The 20,110-nt window shown below is 40.3% G+C and overlaps 1 pseudogene; it reads left to right on the top strand.

The window, feature by feature from the left end:
• The window catches only part of LOC124961652 (aldo-keto reductase family 1 member C4-like), a 42,841-nt pseudogene that overhangs the window by 6,341 nt on the left and 16,390 nt on the right, over positions 1-20,110 (top strand).

Genomic DNA, 20,110 nt, shown 5'->3' on the forward strand with positions numbered 1-20,110 from the left:
TAAGTGGGGTCTGTGGAGCTTCTCTGAAAGAGAGAGCGGGAATCGACTTTGCATAGTCGATCAACAAAAAAAATATTTAATCGACCTTGCATAGTCGATCCTCAAAGAAAAATATTTTGTTTTCACTTTCATTCTGCTTGCTCAGAATGCTGCTTTCATTATGGGCAATTCTCCATCTAGTTCATTAGTACAGTCTTTAGATTTTTTGTTGCGCTCCAAAGAGCTCAAGGTCAAACGCAGTACTTTGGAAACATTCCTTGTAAGAATTGATAAAGCAGCCCCATGGTTTGCTGTCTCCGAAAGCTTGACTCCTGCCAGCTGGGATAAGTTGGAAAAAGATTTGGATTTCCTTCAGGAGCAGGGACAATTGGAGAAAGGAGTGATACCACTATGAAAATTAATAAAAGGATGTATTCTTGATGGTAAATGTCAAAAAGCTATTCATAAAGGACAGAAAGTTCTTGAACAACTACATGAGGAGAAGTCCGAGGATTCTATGAGTACTTCCAGTAAACATTATGCAGGAGAGCAGGTTTATGAAACTATTCCAAAGAGGAGACTGTACCCAGATTTAAAAGCCCTTAGAACACCAGAAGAATCAGGGGAGTCAGAATCAGACGGTGATGAGGAAGTAAAAGAGCTAACGCAGCACTTATGGAAGGTGAAGATAAAAGAAGGGGGAACTAAGAGGCAAAAAGATATCAGACAGAAGGACTATGAGGAAGAACAGAAGCCAGCTCTAGCCTATGATCCTCCCCCATATGTGGGAGGGGTTCCAGGCACGGGCAGAGCTTTTAACTCTGCAGCTTGGAGGGTTGCCCATGTAGAGTTGGGGTTTGCCTGTCCTGTATTCCAGGACAATGATGGGGGAAGACATCAGGAACCCATAGAATTTAAAACAATAAAGAATATAGCAGAATCTGTCCGCACTTATGGTGTGGATGCTGCTTTTACTATCACCGAAATAGAGGGGCTCAATAGATTCTGCATGACCCCCTCGGAGTGGGCCAGTTTAGTGAAAGCTTGTGTTTCCCCGGGTAAATATTTAGACTGGAGAGCCTTCATGTTAGAGGGGGCCAATGAACAGGCTGCACACAACCAAGCTATGGGCAAACCTGCCTGGGATGTGGATATGCTTCAGGGGCAGGGTAGATTTGCCAATCAGCAAACAGGCTTTCCATTAGAGGTTTATGAACAAATTAATAAGATCTGCATTGCTGCCTGGAAAGCACTCCCTAATAAAGGAGAGGTGTGAGGTAACTTAACAAAAATTGTCCAAGGCCCCACAGAAGCTTTTTCAGATTTCGTGGCTAAAATGGTAGATGCAGCAGGGAAGATCTTCGGGGATGCTGATGTAGCTATGCCTTTAATTAAACAATTAGTATATGAACAATGTACAAGAGAATACAGAAATACTATTAATCCATTTAAAAGCAAAGACATAGAGGCATGGATGAAAGCTTGTAGAGAAATAGGCGGCCCGTTAACAAATGCAGGCTTAGCCGCTGCCTTCCTTCAACTTTCTAACAGAACTTCCTCCGGAAATAGGAGGTGTTATTCTTGTGGACAAGAAGGACATTTCATGAGAGAGTGTCATAGTATACATAAGGTAGAAAGGACAAATAACGCTCCTCCAAATCGCCTCCCGGGGGTATGTCATAGATGTAAGAAAGGAAAACATTGGGCTCATAAATATAAGTCCGTGAAAGATATCCATGGCCGCTTTATTGAAAGGATTGATTCAAAAAACGGCTGGAAGGGCCCCCGTCCTCAGGGCCCGCAAAAATATGGGGCCACAAAAGAAGTAACCAGGCCGGACAAGTATTGGCCGTCTCTGAGACACCCCAAGAGCCCAGGAGAGCCACTAAAGGTTCCGCAGGAGTTGACCTCTGTTCCACCACCAGACTCATTTTAACACCTAAAATGGGTGTTCAGGTGATTGACACTGATTTTAAAGGATCTTTGCCACAGGACACTGTAGGTTTGCTCATTGGGCGAGCCTCTTCAATCTTACAAGGTCTTCATGTTTTTCCTGGAGTGATTAACCCAGATGCGGTGGGTTCTGTTAAAGTCACGGTGAAAGCTCCAAAAGGCATTGTGTCCATCTCCCCCGGAGATCGGATTGCTCAGCTGCTCTTGCTGCCTAGCCTACATAAACATTTTAAAGATGATGCCATTAATAGAACTAGTGAACAGATTGGGAACACAGAAGGGAATAACGCTTATTTAACTCTAGATTTGAACACACGCCCTTTGGTAACTCTAAACGTAAAAGGCAAACCTATCCTGGGGTTAATGGATACAGGGGCAGATCGTAGTATTATCTCTAAAAAAGATTGGGCTAGGGGGTGGCCAATCCAGACTTCTGATCACTCACTCAGAGGGCTTGGATATGCTCAAGCTCCTCAAATTAGTTGTAGATTACTTTCCTGGCGGGACACTGAGGGGCATGCTGGACAGTTTATTCCCTATGTACTTGACCTTCCGTTTTCTTTATGGGGACGGGATATCCTGAGTGATATGGGATATCAGCTCAGTAATATTTACTCTCCAGAGTCTCGTCAACTGATGTTGAAAATGGGATTTAAACCTAGTCTAGGATTAGGAAAAAACTTACAGGGAAGGAAGAGTCCGGTGCCAGCCAGGAAAGATATGGATGGAAAGGGTTTGGGTTTTTCATAGGGGCCACTGAGGCGCAGATACCCATTACCTGGAAAATGGAGGAACCAGTATGGGTGTCTCAGTGGCCTTTACCCTCTGTCAAGCTGGCTGCAGCACATGAATTAGTTCAAGAGCAGTTTGATTTAGGACATATTAGACCTTCCACATCTCCCTGGAATACTCCAATATTTGTTATTAAAAAGAAGTCTGGTAAATGGCGTCTGTTACATGATTTAAGAGCAATTAATGCACACATGCATATTATGGGTCCAGTTCAGAGAGGGTTGCCACTACTTTCCACTATTCCAGATCACTGAAAAGTCATGTGTATAGATATTAAGGATTGTTTCTTTTCTATTCCATTACATCCTCGAGACTCAGAGCGCTTTGCTTTCACCCTCCCAGCCTGCAATCATGAAAAACCTGATCTCCGATTTGAGTGGATAGTGTTGCCTCAAGGCATGGCTAACAGTCCTACTTTATGTCAGTTTTTTGTTGGTAAGACTCTTAAACCACTCAGGAAGAAGTTTACAGGGTTAAAATGTATTCATTACATGGATGACATTTTATTAGCAGCTAAGTCGGAAGAGCTGCTTTCTGAAATCTATTCTAAATTAATTCGGCTTTTAGAACTGTGAGGATTACATATTGCTCCAAAAAAAGGTTCAAACAGAAAGCATAGTAAACTTTCTTGGAGCAAAAATTTCCTCACAAGGTATTGCTCCCCAGAAAATAACTATTAGGACTGAGGATCTTCACTCATTGAATGATTTCCAAAAACTGCTAGGGGATATAAATTGGATCAGGAGTTATCTGCATATTCCCAATGCTGATTTACTTCCCTTATATGACATCCTTAAGGGTGACCCTGATCTCTCTTCTCCTCGGAAATTAACTCTTGAGGCCAGATTGGCACTCCAGAAGGTTGAAAAGGCTATTCAAAATGCCAGTTTTACTAGATTACAAGAAGATAAGCCTGTGCAGCTTTGTATATTGCCCACGCTCAGGCAGCCAACTGGAGTTTTATGGCAAGAAGGTCCATTGTTGTGGATTCATCCACATGTTTCTCCTGGACGTTCTTTAAAACATTACCCTGATGCTGTTGCCTATTTAGCTCTACTTGGCATTCAGCAAAGTATTCAGTTTTTTGGCATTCTTCCTAATTCTATAATTACTCCCTATACAACCAAACAAATTCAGATACTCAGTGCTACTTTGGATAATTGGGCCATCTTGAGATGTTCCTTTCCAGGGAAAATTGAAAATCATTTTCCCTCTCATCCACTCCTTGCATTTGTTAAGGAACATCCGATTATATTTCCTAGAATAACATCTACTGTTCCTTTGTTAAAGGCATCGAATACCTTTACTGATGGTTCTAAGACAGGTATAGGGGCCTATGTTATTGATAGTCAGTTCCCCATCCAACATCAGTTTAAACCAGAAAACCCACAATGGGTGGAGCTACAAATTGTTATTAAGGTTTTTGACAGTTGTCCTTTTCCTTTTAATCTGATATCAGATTCTAATTATGTAATAGGAGCACTTAAGGTGTTGGAAACTGTAGGTGCCATCAATCCTAACAACAAAGTTTCATCTTTATTTACTCAGTTACAAAATTTGATTTTGGGCCGTTCTGCACCCTTTTTTCCTGTACATATAAGAGCTCATACGGCTCTCCCTGGACCTATTGTTGAAGGAAACGCAAGGGCAGATGCCGCTACCCGTACAATTTGTTTTCTTTCTTCTCTTGACAGTGCTCGAGACTTTCATAATAAGTTTCATGTTAACTCTCAAACACTTCGTAAGCGCTTCTCTATTCCTCGAGCAGAAGCGAGACAGATTGTCTTAGATTGTTCTCATTGTGTTCCATTTCATCATCTCCCTTCTTTTGGTGTTAACCCCCGAGGCTTGCGACCTCTTACGATTTGGCAAATGGATGTAACTCATATTGCAAAGTTTGGTTCCCTAAAATATGTTCATGTCTCAGTAGATACTTTCTCTGGAATTATGCATGCCTCTGCTTTGGCAGGAGAAAAAGGTCATCATGTCATCTCCCATTGCCTAGAGGCTTGGGCCGCCTGGGGCCTTCCATGCTCCTTGAAGACAGATAATGGGCCGGCGTACACTGGTCAACAATTCACCTCTTTCTGCTCCACTATGGGAGTGCAACTGACTCATGGCTTGCCTTACAACCCCCAAGGTCAGGGAATTGTGGAGAGAGCTCATAGAATGATTAAAGAACTTTTACAAAGACAAAAAGGGGGAATAGGAGCAAGCCGTACTCCTAAAGAGCGTTTGTCTCTGGCTCTTTTTACCATTAATTTTTTAACTTTGGATGCAAATGATAATTCTGCGGCTGACAGACATTGTTCGCTGCCTGCCCCCCCTTCCTTAGGGAAAGTGAAGTGGAAGGATGTGCTTTCAGGCCAGTGGTACGGACCTGATCCCGTGCTGATATGGGCACGAGGTTCTGTTTGTATTTTTCCACAGGATCGAATGGAACTGCTTTGGGTGCCTGAGCGACTCGTGCGTAGGATACCTGGGAGTCTGCTAGCCTCGACTTCAGCTAAAGGTGTGAAGGAACAGAATGAAGAATCTACTGATCCTGTGGTGTCTGGTCTTGATGATCCAATGGGCCAGTCAGAAGCCAGTTTCTAAGATAAGGCTTTGGGCGGTTACTCGGGCATGGCCGATACCTATGCCGATCCATGCTGATTCCAATATTTTGCCAACCCTTTTTGCCACCACTTGTGAGATGGAAATGCCATGTCATGATCCTATGTCTACTGAAACCTCCGTCTTTAATCTTACATCTTTTAATTTGACTGAAGTCTTTTGTTTTTCCCTTCATAGTAGCAGTCAACACTGTGTGCCTCTGCTCCTTAAAAATGTTACCTCCTGGGACAATCCCTTGCGACATAACAGTGTATCCTTAAACATACTGACTGCTGCCCTCACGCAGGTCTCGCAGGGATTACATTCTGGATCTGGTGTGGGAAATAAGAGTGGAGTGGTAAATGTCACCACCCTGGTTACTGTGAGTACCGGTCATTTTCCATGGGCAAGGAAAAATGCGACAAATGCCACACGGTTTCTTGCTTCACCCGCTTGTACCCCTTACAAAAGCTTCCCCCCAATATTTACTCATTGTCAAGACAGAAATTGGGATTATAAAGAGGTGGCTCCGGGATTCTCTATATCTCCATCCCTTAAGAAGTTTTCTTATAATTTCACAAAAAATGGTACCTCTACCGGATCGCGGTGGCCTTTTTATCAGTGGCTGATAGGTAATCGGGCCGGAGCCACGGCTGACATCTCTGCTTTAGCCTTAATGAAAGGAGGCAATTTCTCTTTACATAATGCAACAGGTACTGTCATGGAAGATATACAGAAAGGACATCGACTAGGAAACTTGTTGTCACATAAGCAGCTATATAATGCTACTCTTCCCCCTGCTCCAGTATGCTTAACCCCCCCTTTTCTATTTCTTTTATCAAACAGTTCAGAAGTGATTTTAAATTGTTCTAATGACAATATTACCTGCCTGCTTTCAGAGTGTTAGAACGGTAGTGAATCTGTTACTGTGATTGTAAAGGTACCCACCTTTGTACCTGTCCCAGTGGAGGTCAATCCAGATAATTTTCCGTTGGTGAACCTCTTTAGAGAAAAGAGACTTTGGCATTACTGCAGCCATAATAACTGCTATTGCTGTCTCTGCCACTGCAGCCACTACTGCTGCTCTAGCCATGACCAATCAAGTTCAAACAGCACAAACCATTAATCAAGTCATACAGCAAACTGCACAGGTGTTAGAATCCCAGGACTGCGTCAACAGACATATCTTATCTGGGATTTTGGCGGCAAATCAAAGGATCGATTTACTACAAGTACAGTTGGATGAACTTTTCAACATTGCACAAGTTAGATGCATCGGGAATCATAAACACATGTGTATAACTCCAGTAAGATATAAAAAAAAAGAATCAAAGCCACTTGATTTCCACCTTTCTTGCAGGCAACTGGTCCCTAAAAGCTAAGAAGATGATAAATCAACAATTATTACAGATGGCGATTTTAAATGACACTCGTGTTAAGCCTGTTACTTTGAGTCAGTTCTCTAACTGGCTCACCTCTGCCTTTAGCTATTTTAAAGAATGGGTTGGTGTGGGGATCTTTGGATGTATTTGTCTTGCAGGTATTTGCCTTTGCCTTTGGTTTATTTGCAAGCTAAGAGCGCGTCAAGCACGTGAAAAGGCGGTGTTAATTCAGGCTGTGTTAGCCATTGAACAAGGGGTGTCACCTTCTGTATGGTTGGCTAATCTGACACGGAAATAAGTGACATTTTTAGTATATCTCTGTTAGAGTTAGAATTATCATTTACGCTAGGTGTCTACAGGGTATTGCTGTAATCACTATGTACTTTTCTTTGAGGACTGTGAATTTACATCCTGGGGATTTCTTGTACTAATTAAAGCTTCAATTACCTTGTAACTTCCACCTTTGATCTTGACCTATAACAATAATGTTGGAGGAGAGAACTGTTACTGTATGCTTTGTGTTTATTATGGTGCCCCTGTATTGTGCAGCATTGGCAAGAAGGGTAATGTGTTTTCCTACCTCAGGCCTTTGCAGTTGCGTAAGCTGGATAAGCTCCCCCTAGTATGGTTTTCCATACCGCTATGTCTTCATGGACACAGGATGTGAGGCAAAGCACTGCACTTGAGAGTTTTATTTTTAAACCTCAAGAAAGGCATGCCCTATTGCATGTGGGTTTGATGTCCATGTCCCACCCTACGAAAAAAGGCATCGGCTTAGGTGATATCAGGCCCGGAGAAGGCGCCACTCTGGGACTGATGTTCACTATTTGCCACTTTTGCACAGTAAGATAGGGCCTCTACCTTCACCTGTGTTCATAAAATAAAGAAGGGGGAGCTGTGGTGAGCCGCCTCGCCACCATGATAAGATGGCACTGGTTTCCTGAAGTGCTTTCTAGGTAAACAAGCCCATATTTGGTTGAGCTAACTGTTGCAAATGGGAACACCTATGAACATAGGCCAAGTGGCAGGAGTAGATTGGCTATTGCAAGAGTATAAAAGTGTATGAATTCGGCTCAAGAGGTAGAAGAAGAAAAACCATGGTTTTATAATATTAAGGTCCTTATTAAACTGCTGAAGGAAGATTCCTGTGTCGTGCTTTCTTGCAGGCGAGGGACACGACAACTCAGGTCACGTAGTCTCCTGAAATTTTTGGCCTAAAAATAATAATGATTAAAAAAGTGTTTTTGTTAGGGTTGTGAGAAGGAACACATTACTGGAATGCAAGAGAGAGAAGTGGAGGAGGAGAACTTATGGCAACGAGGACATGCAAATTCTGCTTCCACATGTAGTGATGTCTGCTTCCCTAAAAAGGACACAGGAATTCTTTTTCTGGCTCTCATTACCTTGCCCTATAATCATTACCATTTTTCTCTTCTTAACAATCAATTCATCAGCTTTGTTATTATATTTTACAGTGTTCTCTTCAAAGTTCTATCTTGCCTTTATGTAGACATAGTTAACTTAGAAATGACTCTTCATGACTCCTTTCTCCCATTCCTTCCTACACGAAGAAATGTAAGGATACAGGATTGGTCAAGTCCATCAGGGTGTCCAACTTTTACTGCAGGCAGCTGGAGATGATACTGAATAGACCAGGCTTCAGGTATAAGCCTGTCCACAACCACATGAAACAACTGAGCATCATCAACATCTCTTATTCGTTTCCTTGTTTCTGTACCACTGCCAGGTGTCCATTTGACCAGTCCCCCAGTTCATTTTCCTTTGTGGAACAGAAAAGTCTAAGATCAGTGCCACTGTTTTGGAGGATATGGAGAGTCTTGTTTGTTTCTCTGAAGGGTGAATCCTTAGTGATAAAGTGGGATTGATGTTAATGCCCACTTTATGGAGGACCTTGGTGATGTAAAGGTGATCAAGGAGGAGAGTGGTTGTTTATCTGACTTCAGGGAAAGGTTGAACTTGTCTTCAGCAATAATGGATAATCAGAGAATGATTGGGTGAATGTGCTGTAGAAGTAATTTTGTGTGGGAAATAAGGTCAGTACACAAGAATGGGTAGTGAGCAAAACAGAAGTGAAAACAGGGGAAGTCAGTGGTCAGGGTGTGATGGGCTGACAGATCTGACTCCATGAGAATGTTATAGGCCAGACTCTAAGGGAAATGACTAAACAGACTCCATTTTGCTCTGAGACTCCATGTTATGTAGGAAATAAGCTTCTCCCATGGGAACTCCCCGCCTGTGTGCCCATCCTCAGTTACTTGGTGTGACATGTTTAATAATATACAATGTCAACTCCTATGTAGTAAAGAATTGCTCTCTTTTGATTCCTATTGCTCCTAAACAATGTACCATGTGAATAGTGATTGTGTAGATGTTAGTAACCATTCTTTAGTCTGTACCTAGGTAAGGATCATTTTGACCCATTTCCCCCTCTGTCGATGATCTCATGATGTTAATGTGTAATTTTGAATCATAGCAACAGACACTTATGATTAATGTGATTTTTGGTATAAGAACTCCTACAACCCTGTGGTCAGAGCTGTTCTCCCAATAGCCATCTTTTGCGGCATTGTGTGAGACAGTCAGTGGCCGACTTAATAAAGACTCTCAAATTTGCACTTCTCAGTGGTGATCACTCTGTTCTTAAGTTGCACCCCACAACATTTGGAGGCCCCAGCGAAATCCTCGCTGCCTAGTGGGTAACCACCACTCACAACTGACCTGAAAACTCCTGTGGAGGGGAGAGGCCACAACGTTGCTCCTAGGGGAAGGCCTCTGAGAGACGTTCCTCAGCCCCAAGCTGCACAATCTGTGGAGCCCCACCCCAGGACTGAACTCAATTCTCTGAGGTAGTCACCTGTTTCTGCATCCCCGGGTACCAGTATACAAGTCTTTAAAAGGTTTAAAAGAACATTTTATCAAGCTGGTGTTCTCCAACCTAAAGTTGTATGGTAAATCTAAACTTAGAATAAGAAATTTTATTGGGGACTTATTTATATCATTTAGTGTTCTGTAACTGGACCTGAACCTTATGTTACCTTCTGCTCTGGGATAAAAATGTAAATGTATTTCTAAAAGATAATAAAAATCTGATCTGTTTAAAAGTTAATATCATGAAACAGGAAAAACATTTTGCCACTTTACTACACAAAAAGAAAGCTAAAATCTCTCTCAGCTTTCTTTGATTCATGTGTTAGGTATAATATCATACTGTATTAATTAACATTTATATAGACTTAGGAAACAATATATGTAAACTTTATAAAATCATATTTTTAAAAAAAGATAAAGGTCAGCTTCAGAACTAGACTGCTTTACCTAAGATTTATGAAGAGCTCTGCCTTACCTGAGATAAGACTCTGCTTTTTACCTTACTACATGTTACAATGGCTCCAAAATAAGTCAGACTTCAGTTCACTTAAAGTTATATTCAAAAGTTTTTTTTTGTTGTTGTAAAATTACTGTATTCTCAAACAGGGGATATAATATATAGCTCAGCCAAAATTTAAGATAGCTATACACAACTAAATATGTTTTTATCATTGTTAATTTCATTTTGTATTTTCCTGGTAAACTCTGTAACTGTCGACTGATTAATGTTTTAGAGAGGTACTGCTTCAAGAACAATCTAAATTAATTTGAGATAATAAGCCATCACCTATAGGACAGATAATATAGACCCCAGTTTAATAAAAGTTGGTAAATAACTATAAAGCCATAGACATTAAAGATAAAACCCAGTACCCTTACTGTATGACTGGTGAAACTGACTTGCTGGATGTTGAACATCAAAACTTAAAGACGGAGACACCCTTCCCCCCACAGGAGCGGTAAACACAGACAACTGGGATCATCATAGAGAAGGCGGCTCAACACAGCGCTTGGACTCGGAGCAACCACTGGGGCTCCGGGTGGCTGCCTGAGGAGGAGTTGCATGGCGAGCTGTTTGAGCTCAGAACGACCACTCCAGAACACCAGTGGCCTGCCTGGAGGAGAAGCGCGGTGGGTCGCTTGGTCTAGGAGTGACTGCATCAGAGCCACAGGCGGTTGCCAGAGGAGGAGGCGAGTGGTGAGTTGATTGGACTAAAAGTGACCGCTCCTGAACACCGGTGGCCTGCCTGGAGGAGGAGCACAGTAGGTCACTTGGTCTAGGAGACACCGCTCCTGAACACCCGGGGGGCTACCCCGAGGAGGAGGAGGAGGAACAGGGCGGGTCACTTGGACTCAGAGTGACTGCCTAGGGCTACGGGCGGTTGGCAGGAGGAGACCCAAAGTGAGTTGCTTGGACTCCTAGTGACTGCGTGGAAAACCGGGCCGCTGTCCGGACGAGGAGGTGTGTGGCGGGTCTCTGGGTATCGGAGCTATTGTACGGGGCTCCAGGTAGCGGCTCAGAGGAGGGGCCGCATAGCCAGGCAATTAGGTGCAGAGCAGGGTCCCAGGAGCTAGGTGGCTTCTTGCTGGAAGAGCCGCACAGAGACACCCCTAGGGGCAGAGTGAAGTTTCCAGGACTGCGGGCAGATTCTCTGGGAGAGGCAGACTAAGGAGACTCACCTGCGAAGGGTGAGGCTCCCAGGCCCAGGAGGTAGGTCTGGGCCCCTGGGAATGTTGCAGAGGAAGACAGCCCAGCCCAGGCGGTAGATGTAGATTGACGGGAACCCCTAGGAGGGCAACTGACCAGCGAGACGTCCCCACCGAGTGAGTCTTCCCTGCCGGGGGAGGTTTTCCCACAGGGACGGTAAAACCAGAGACACAGGCACAAATAGGATTTGCCTCAGCCCACAGCCTAGTTCCCCATTGGATGACCATTGGTCAACAAGTGGAGGCACCTCTGCCCACTAGCAGGGAATATACACCACCTGAGGGTCACCATCCCTAGAGAGGCAGCTTCTTCATGGAGCTCCGCAATATCAATTTCCTCCAAGACTTCAGGCTACTGAAGGATAAGAGGGGATATACTAGCAATCTTCAGGGACATTATAAGTCAATAGAGGAAATCTGCAATATCTTAATGACCCACTGATTCCTGAACAATATGAGAAAACAAGGGAAGAAAATGCCCCAAACAAATCTAGATGTTACATCAATAAAATCCAATGACAGCATGGCAGAACAAATGACAGAAAGGGAGTTCAGAATGTACATAATCAAAATGATTAGGGAAGCAAACGATGAGATGAAAGAGCTAATGCAGGCATTGAATGATCGCACCAATCGACAGTTAACAGAGCAAATTCAGGAAGCAAAAGATCATTTCAATAAAGAGTTAGAGATATTGAAAAAAAAAAAACAGAAATCCTTGAAATGAAGGAAACAATAAACCAAATTAAGAACTCCATAGAAAGCATAACCAATAGGATAGAACACCTGGAAGACAGAACTTCAGATATTGAAGACAGAATATATAACCTCGAAAACAAAGTTGAACAAACAGAGAAGATGGTAAGAAATCATGAACAGAATCTACAAGAACTATGGGATATCATGAAAAGGCCAAATTTGAGAATTATTGGGATTGAGAAATGCTTAGAGAAACAAACCAAAGGAATGAACAATCTATTCAATGAAATAATATCAGAAAATTTCCCAAATCTGAAGAATGAAATGGAAAATCAAGTCCGAGAGGCTTATAGGACTCCAAATACACAAAATTACAACAGACCCACACCAAGGCACATTATAATGAAAATACCTAACATACAAAATAAAGACAGAATTTTAAAGGAGGTGAGAGAAAAGAACCAAATTACATTCAGGGGGAAACCAATACAGATATCAGCAGATTTTTCAATCCAGACCCTAAAAGCTAGAAGGGCCTGGAACAACATTTTTCAAGCTCTGAAAGAAAATGGATGCCAACCAAGAATCTTATACCCAGCAAAATTTACCTTCAAATTTGACGATGAAATAAAATCATTCCATGATAAACAAAAGCTAAAAGAATTTACAAAAAGAAAGCCAGCATTACAGAACATTCTCAGCAAAATATTTCATGAGGAAGAGATAAAAAACAAAGAAGCATATCAGCAAAGGGAGGAATTATCCTAAAGGAACTGTCAAATAAAGGAGGAACCAAGATGTGTCAAAAATTTTAAATATGAACCAAATACCGGGAATACTAATCATATCTCAATAATAACCCTGAATGTTAATGGCCTGAATTCATCAATCAAAAGACATAGACTGGCAGATTGGATTAAAAAGAAAGATCCCCCAATATATTGCCTGGAAGAGACTCATCTCATAGAAAGAGATACCCATATACTAAAGGTGAAAGGATGGGGAAAAACATACCATGCATATGGACTCAGCAAAAAAGCTGGAGTATCCATCCTCATTTCAGATAATGTGGACTTCAAGCCAATGTTAGTCAGAAGGGATAAATAAGGACATTTCATACTGCTTAAGGGAAGCATAAATCAGCAAGATATAACAATCATAAACAACTATGCCCCAAACAGTGGCTCATCCATTTATGTTAAACAAATCCTTCTCAATTTTAAAAACCAAATAGACCATAACACAATAATACTAGGTGATTTTAACATGTCTCTCTCACCATTGGACAGATCTTCCAAACAAAAAATGAACAAAGAAACCATAGATCTCAATAACACAATCAATAATTTAGACTTAACAGACATTTATAGAACATACCATCCAACCAAGAGAGAACACTTTCTTCTCAGCAGCACATGGATTCTCTAAAATAGACCATATTTTATTCCACAAAGCTAATGTCACCAAATACAAGAAGATAGAGACACTACCTTGTATTCTATCAGATCATAATGGATTGAAGTTAGAAATTAATAAAAGAGTAAAAAACAAAAACTACTCCAACTCCTGGAGATTAAACAATATGCTATTATATGATGAATGGTAACAGAAGATATTAGGAAGGAAATTGAAAAATTCTTAGAGGTAAATGAGAACAAAGAAACATCATATCAAAATCTCTGGGACACTATGAAAGCAGTACTTACAGGAAGATTTATTTCATGGAGTGCATTTAATAAAAGAAGTAAAACTCAAAAAATAAATGACTTAACACTACAGCTCAAAGCCCTAGAAAAAGAACAGACCAACAACAAAAGTAGTAGAAGACAGGAAATAGTTAAACTCAGAGCTGAAATCAACGATATTGAAACAAAAGAAACAATACAAAAAATTGACAAAATAAATAGTTGGTTCTTCGAAAAAATAAACAAAATTGATAAACCTTTAGCCACACTAACAAAGAGAAGACAGGAGAAAACTCAAATTACTAAAATTCGGAATGAACAAGGAAATATCACAACAAACACGACTGAAATACAAAACATAATTAGAAGCTATTTTGAAAACCTATACTCCAACAAAATAGAAAATTTCAAAGACATCAACATGTTTCTAGAGACATATGAATTGCCTAAACTGAACGAGGAGGACATACACAATTTAAATAGACCAATTTCAAGTAATGAAATAGAAGAAGTCATCAAAAGCCTACCAACAAAGAAAAGTCCAGGACCAGATTGGCTCTCAGCCGAGTTCTACAAAACCTTTAAAGAAGAGCTCATTCCAATACTTCTCAAAGTATTCCATAAAATAGAAGAGGAGGGAACAGTCCCAAACTCATTCTATGAAGCCAAAATTACCCTGATACCTAAACCAGACAGAGACACATCGAGGAAAGAAAATTTCAGACCAATATGCTTAATGAACATCGACGCAAAAATTCTCAAGAAAATTTTAGCAAATAGCATACAAATATATATTAAAAAGATAGTGCACCATGATCAAGTGGGTTTCATCCCAGGGATGCAAGGTTGGTTCAACATCAGGAAATCAATAAATGTAATTCACCATATCAATAGACTTAAAGTCAAGAATCACATGAATATTTTAATAGATGCAGAAAAAGCATTTGATAAAATACAGCACTCCTTCATGCTCAGAACACTAGAAAAAATAGGGATAGTGGGAACATTCCTTAACATTGTAAAGGCCATCTACACTAAGCCCATGGCTAATATCATTCTAAATGGTGAAAAACTGAAAGCATTCCCTCTAAAAACTGGAACAAGGCAGGGATGCCCTCTTTCACCACTTCTATTCAATATCGTCATTGAAACTCTAACCAGAGCAATTAGACAGACCAAAGAAATTAAAGGGATACGAACAGGAAAAGAAGAACTCAAACTATCTCTATTTGCTGATGATATGATGGTATACTTAGAGGAACCAGGAAATTCCACCAGAAAACTTTTAGATCTCATAAGTGAATTCAGTAAAGTAGCGGTATATAAGATCAATGCACATAAATCTAAGGCATTTTTATACATAAGCGATGAATCTTCAGAAAGAGAAATTAGGAAAACTACCCCATTCACAATAGCTTCGAAAAAAATAAAATACTTGGGAATCAATCTCACAAAAGAGGTGAAAGACCTCTACAATGAGAACTACAGAACAATAAAGAAAGAAATTAAAGAAAATCTTAGAAGATGGAAAGAACTCCCACGTTCTTGGATAGGAAGAGTTAATATTGTCAAAATGGCCATACTACCAAAAGTTCTGTACAGATTCAATGCAATTCCAATTAAAATCTCCATGATGTACCTTACAGAAATAGAGCAAGCAATCATGAAATTCATCTGGAAGAATAAAAAAACCCAGAATAGCTAAAGGAATCCTTGGCAGAAAGAGTGAAGCAGGGGGTATCGCAATACCAGATCTTCAACTCTACTACAAAGCAATAGTAACAAAAACGGCATGGTATTGGTACCAAAATAGAAAGGTGGATCAATGGTACAGAATAGAGGACACGGACACAAACCCAAATAAGTACAATTTTCTCATACTAGACAAAGGTTCCAAAAATATGCAATGGAGAAAGATAGCCTCTTCAACAAATGGTGCTGGGAGAATTGGAAATCCATATGCAACAGAATGAAACTAAACCCATATCTCTCACCATGCACGAAACTAAACTTAAAATAGATTAAGGATCTCGGAATCAGACCAGAGACCTTGCATCTTATAGAAGAAAAAGTATGTCCAGAACTTCAACATGTCGGCTTAGGACCAGACTTCCTCAACAGGACTCCCATAGCACAAGAAATAAAAGCAAGAATTAATAACTGGGATAGATTCAAACTAAAAAGCTTTCTCTCAGCAAAGGAAACTATCAGCAATGCAAAGAAAGAGCCTACAGAGTGGGAGAAAATCTTTGCCAATCATACTTCAGATAGAGCGCTAATCTCCAGAATCTATAAAGAACTCAAAAAACTCTACACCAAGAATGCAAATAATCCAATCGACAAATGGGCTAAGGAAATGAATAGACACTTCACAGAAGAAGATCTACAAGCAATCAACAAACATATGGAAAAATGTTCAACATCTCTAGTAATAAGAGAAATGCAAATCAAAACCACCCTAAGATACCATCTCACCCCAATTAGAATGGCAATTATCAAGAATACAAGCAACAACAGGTGTTGGCGAGGATGTGGGGAGAAAGGTACACTCATACATTGCTGGTGGGGCTGCAAATTATTGCAGCCACTCTCGAAAGCAGTATGGAGACTCCGTAGAAAACTTGGAATGGAACCACCATTTGACCCAGCTGTCCCACTCCTTGGCCTATACCCAAAGGACTTAAAATCAGCATATTACAGAGATACAGCCACATCAATGTTCATAGCTGCTCAGTTCACAATAGCCAGATTGTGGAACCAACCTAGATGTCCTTCAATTGATGAATGGATAAAGAAAATGTGGTACATATATACAATGGAATATTACTCAGCCATAAAGAATGATAAAATTATGGCATTTGCAGGCAAATGGATGAAACTGGAGAACATCATGCTAAGTGAGATAAGCCAATCTCAAAAAACCAAAGGAAGAATGATATCGCTAATAAGTGGATGATGACACATAATGGGATGTGGGAGGGTTTAGTGTTGGGGTTGGAGTTGGGTTTAGGGAGGGGGGCAGGAATGGAGGAAGGAAGCACTGTATAGATGGAGGGGAAGGGTGGGAGGGGAGGGGGGGAAGGGAAAAAAGTGGCAGAATGAATCAAACATTACCCTATGTAAATTTATGATTACACAAATGTTATGCCTTTACGCCATGTACAGGCAGAGAAACAACATGCATCCCATTTGTTTACAATAAAAAAAAAAACTTAAAGACTTAGATTAAAATAAAGGGGTCAATAGAATCGATATTTGACTCTTGCCCCCAGAGTCAGCCTAAACCCAGGGAACAAGAGAACTTCTCTCAGGAGCTTTGCAGCTCTGGGCCACACAACCTTCCGTTCAGGGAGATTAATGAGACCACTACAGGATTCAAAGTCAATCAGTGCACCTGCTGCAGAGGAGATTCCTTGGGAAAGGGAGACATCCCTAATCCTTCCAAAGGAAGCCACCTCATCAAGGAGACCCTACCAGGTGAATGGCACTAAAGGAGCTAAGAAGCTGCCCTCAGGTTCCCCAAAAGATTGACCCCTGTGGGAACTCAGCTATCTCTTAGCAGCAGATAGGAACAAGGTCAATTTGACCAACTTGATCTTCAACACTTAGCAAAAACAGTTAAAACTAAAACACACTCATTCCTGGACATTTTAAAAACTAAACAATAGTTATTTTAATGTAACTTGAGACACTTGTGTTAGTCCCCCCAAGATAAGTAAAACTAAAGGTGACAAAAAAGATTATTAGACAAAAATGCCTGATAATTATCAAAAGAAACAGCCAGAGTTATAAATTTTAGTCAGCTTAAGGCCTAAAGATCTTTCTAATCTCCAATAGAGGTAGACTTAATCAATGTTTGCTAGTATGATTCTCTAGCCCTGAGTAACAAAAATAAAGGGATCTCTACTAAATAAAGAGATCATGCCAGTAAAAAGATATTTTACAAAAATCACATGATATTGAGTAACTTAACTAAATGTTGTGCTTACATTCCTGATAACTCCAACAGTGTTAAAGATTTACAATTAAGGCCTTATCCTCTCCAGCCTTGTTAGACTTTGTTAGGTCTTTTTATGGGAACAACCTCTCAGCTCTTCCACATCCTGGTAAGAGATTATTAATTTCTATCAACTTCATGATATTCATTGACATGTTCCAGATGCTATTTATTTTGTACTTTTACCCCTAGAAAGGAACTTTTTACTGCTTGCCTCACCCCACATCACTCCCTCTCAACTCGAAGCAGCAAGAGTGGTCATCTCTTTACATCAGTAAAAAGTCCCTAAAATTAGAGGATTAATAATAAAAAATTTAAAAAGACAGTCAATATAGACAGGTAAATTGGGTTAAATCACAAAAATAAGGGCCAATTTGGGTCCATAAAATTGAAGGCAAATGACTTCTGAGAGATTAAAATGTTCATGCTTCCAGAGCCCTTCCTCCACCCTTACCAAGAACCTGCTGCTGTTCTAACCTGTTGTTAAGTCTCTCCAACAGGTTCAAATTATGCGAGAACCAGCCCTAAGAGACTGCTGATTTCCAACACCCATTTCAGTCAGAAGACCATGTCTACATCAAATTGTTCCAGAAAGGACTAACGCCCAGCTGAAATGGAGGGGACCTTAATCAAAACATGGGCTCATCAAATCTGAGTCAAGACAACAGAAAAATGGACATCCCTCAGAGACCCCAAACACCATCTAAAGATAAGACTGAAAAAAATGTTAATCATGTTTTTTTCTTTTGCTTGGACTATGCCAGGAATAACTCTGTGCTTAACTGTTCAACTTTTTGAGATTGCCAAATGAGCTAAATTCTGTATACTATTAGGATGGAGGGGAATGAAAGAAACATATGGGGCTAATATCAAAATGAGTGGCCCCTGTCTTAATTCTCCTCCTAGTGGGAATAAATATAGCTGGCTCCACAGCTATAGGGACCACTACATTCATTACAGGAAACCAAAATTTCAAAACCTTAAGTAGACAAATAGATCTAAATGTAAGTAAATTTAAAAAACCCTGTAAGTCACTTAAAAATTTCCTTGATTCACATGCTGAGGTAGTTTTACAAAACAAAAGAGGGTTAAGTTTGCTGTTTAAAAAAAAATTATGTATGGCCTTAGGGGAGACCTATTGTTTCTATACTAACCTCTCAGGTGTCATTCATAATAGTTTAACCATAATGGTGAGACCTCTCATCCTAGTTATGTTGGGATTTTTAATTGGGCCATGCATGATAAAATGTTCAACTAAATATGTTAGAGGTAGAATCAGCTAATGGTGTTGCACACTCACTGCAATCACCTATACACTACTAATGAATCAATGATTTGATTATGTACATAAAACCAGTGGGGAATGTGATGGGCTGACAGATCTGACTCCATGAGAATGTTATAGGCCAGACTCTAAGGGAAATAACTAAACAGACTCCATTTTGCTCTGAGACTCCATGTTATGTAGGAAATAAGCTTCTCCCATGGGAACACCCCGCCTCTGTGCCCATCCTCTGTGCCCAGTTACTTGGTGTGACGTTTTTAATAATGTACAATGGCAACTCCTATGTAGTAAAGAATTGCTCTCTTTTGATTCCTATTGCTCCTAAACAATGTACCATGTGAACAGTGATTGTATGGATGTTAGTAACCATTCTTTAGTCTGTACCTAGGTAAGGGTCATTTTGACCCATTTCCCCCTCTGTCGATGATCTCATGATGTTAATGTGTAACTTTGAATCATAGCAACAGACACTTATGATTAACGTGATTTTTGGTATAAGAACTCCTACAACCCTGTGGTTGGGGCTGTTCTCCCAATAGCCATTTTTGGGGGCATTGTGTGAGACAGTCAGCCAGCCGGCTTAATAAAGAATCTCAAATTTGCACTTCTCAGTGGTGATCGCTCTGTTCTTAAGTTGTGCCCCATAAGAAGGGTATGTGTGGGGGTTGGCTGTCTGAGTCCTGGTTATCTCTCTTTACAGTTTTCAGGACCCAGATGAACAGTTAACAGGAAGGAAAAAGCAGAGCTTAAACTTTAAAGAACTGTGAGTAATTTACATGTGTATGGTTTTTGTTGTGAGGCACTTTTAGCTGATTATGTAGTTGACCTTGTGTCTGTGTCCTTCTGACATGGTTTCTTGTATGCTTTCTGATATTATATCTACTGTGTAATCCTTAATTCTCTTCATGGATCTGTGTTCTAACTTAAATTTTGAGAACTTTCATTCATGGAGTAATAGGTCTCTGGTTGGAACACAGCTTATCAAATTCATTAATTCACATATATAGATTGAGCACTATAAATTTCTAATGTAAATGTTAAAAATAAAAAATTAATTTTGGTAATACTTTTACCCCAATTTTTTTCTTGAAATTGCTTAAACATACAGAAAAATTGAAAACATAATACAGGATATCCATATTTTTCA

Source organism: Sciurus carolinensis, chromosome 12 (genome assembly GCF_902686445.1).
Source record: "Sciurus carolinensis chromosome 12, mSciCar1.2, whole genome shotgun sequence".
NCBI lineage: Eukaryota > Metazoa > Chordata > Mammalia > Rodentia > Sciuridae > Sciurus > Sciurus carolinensis.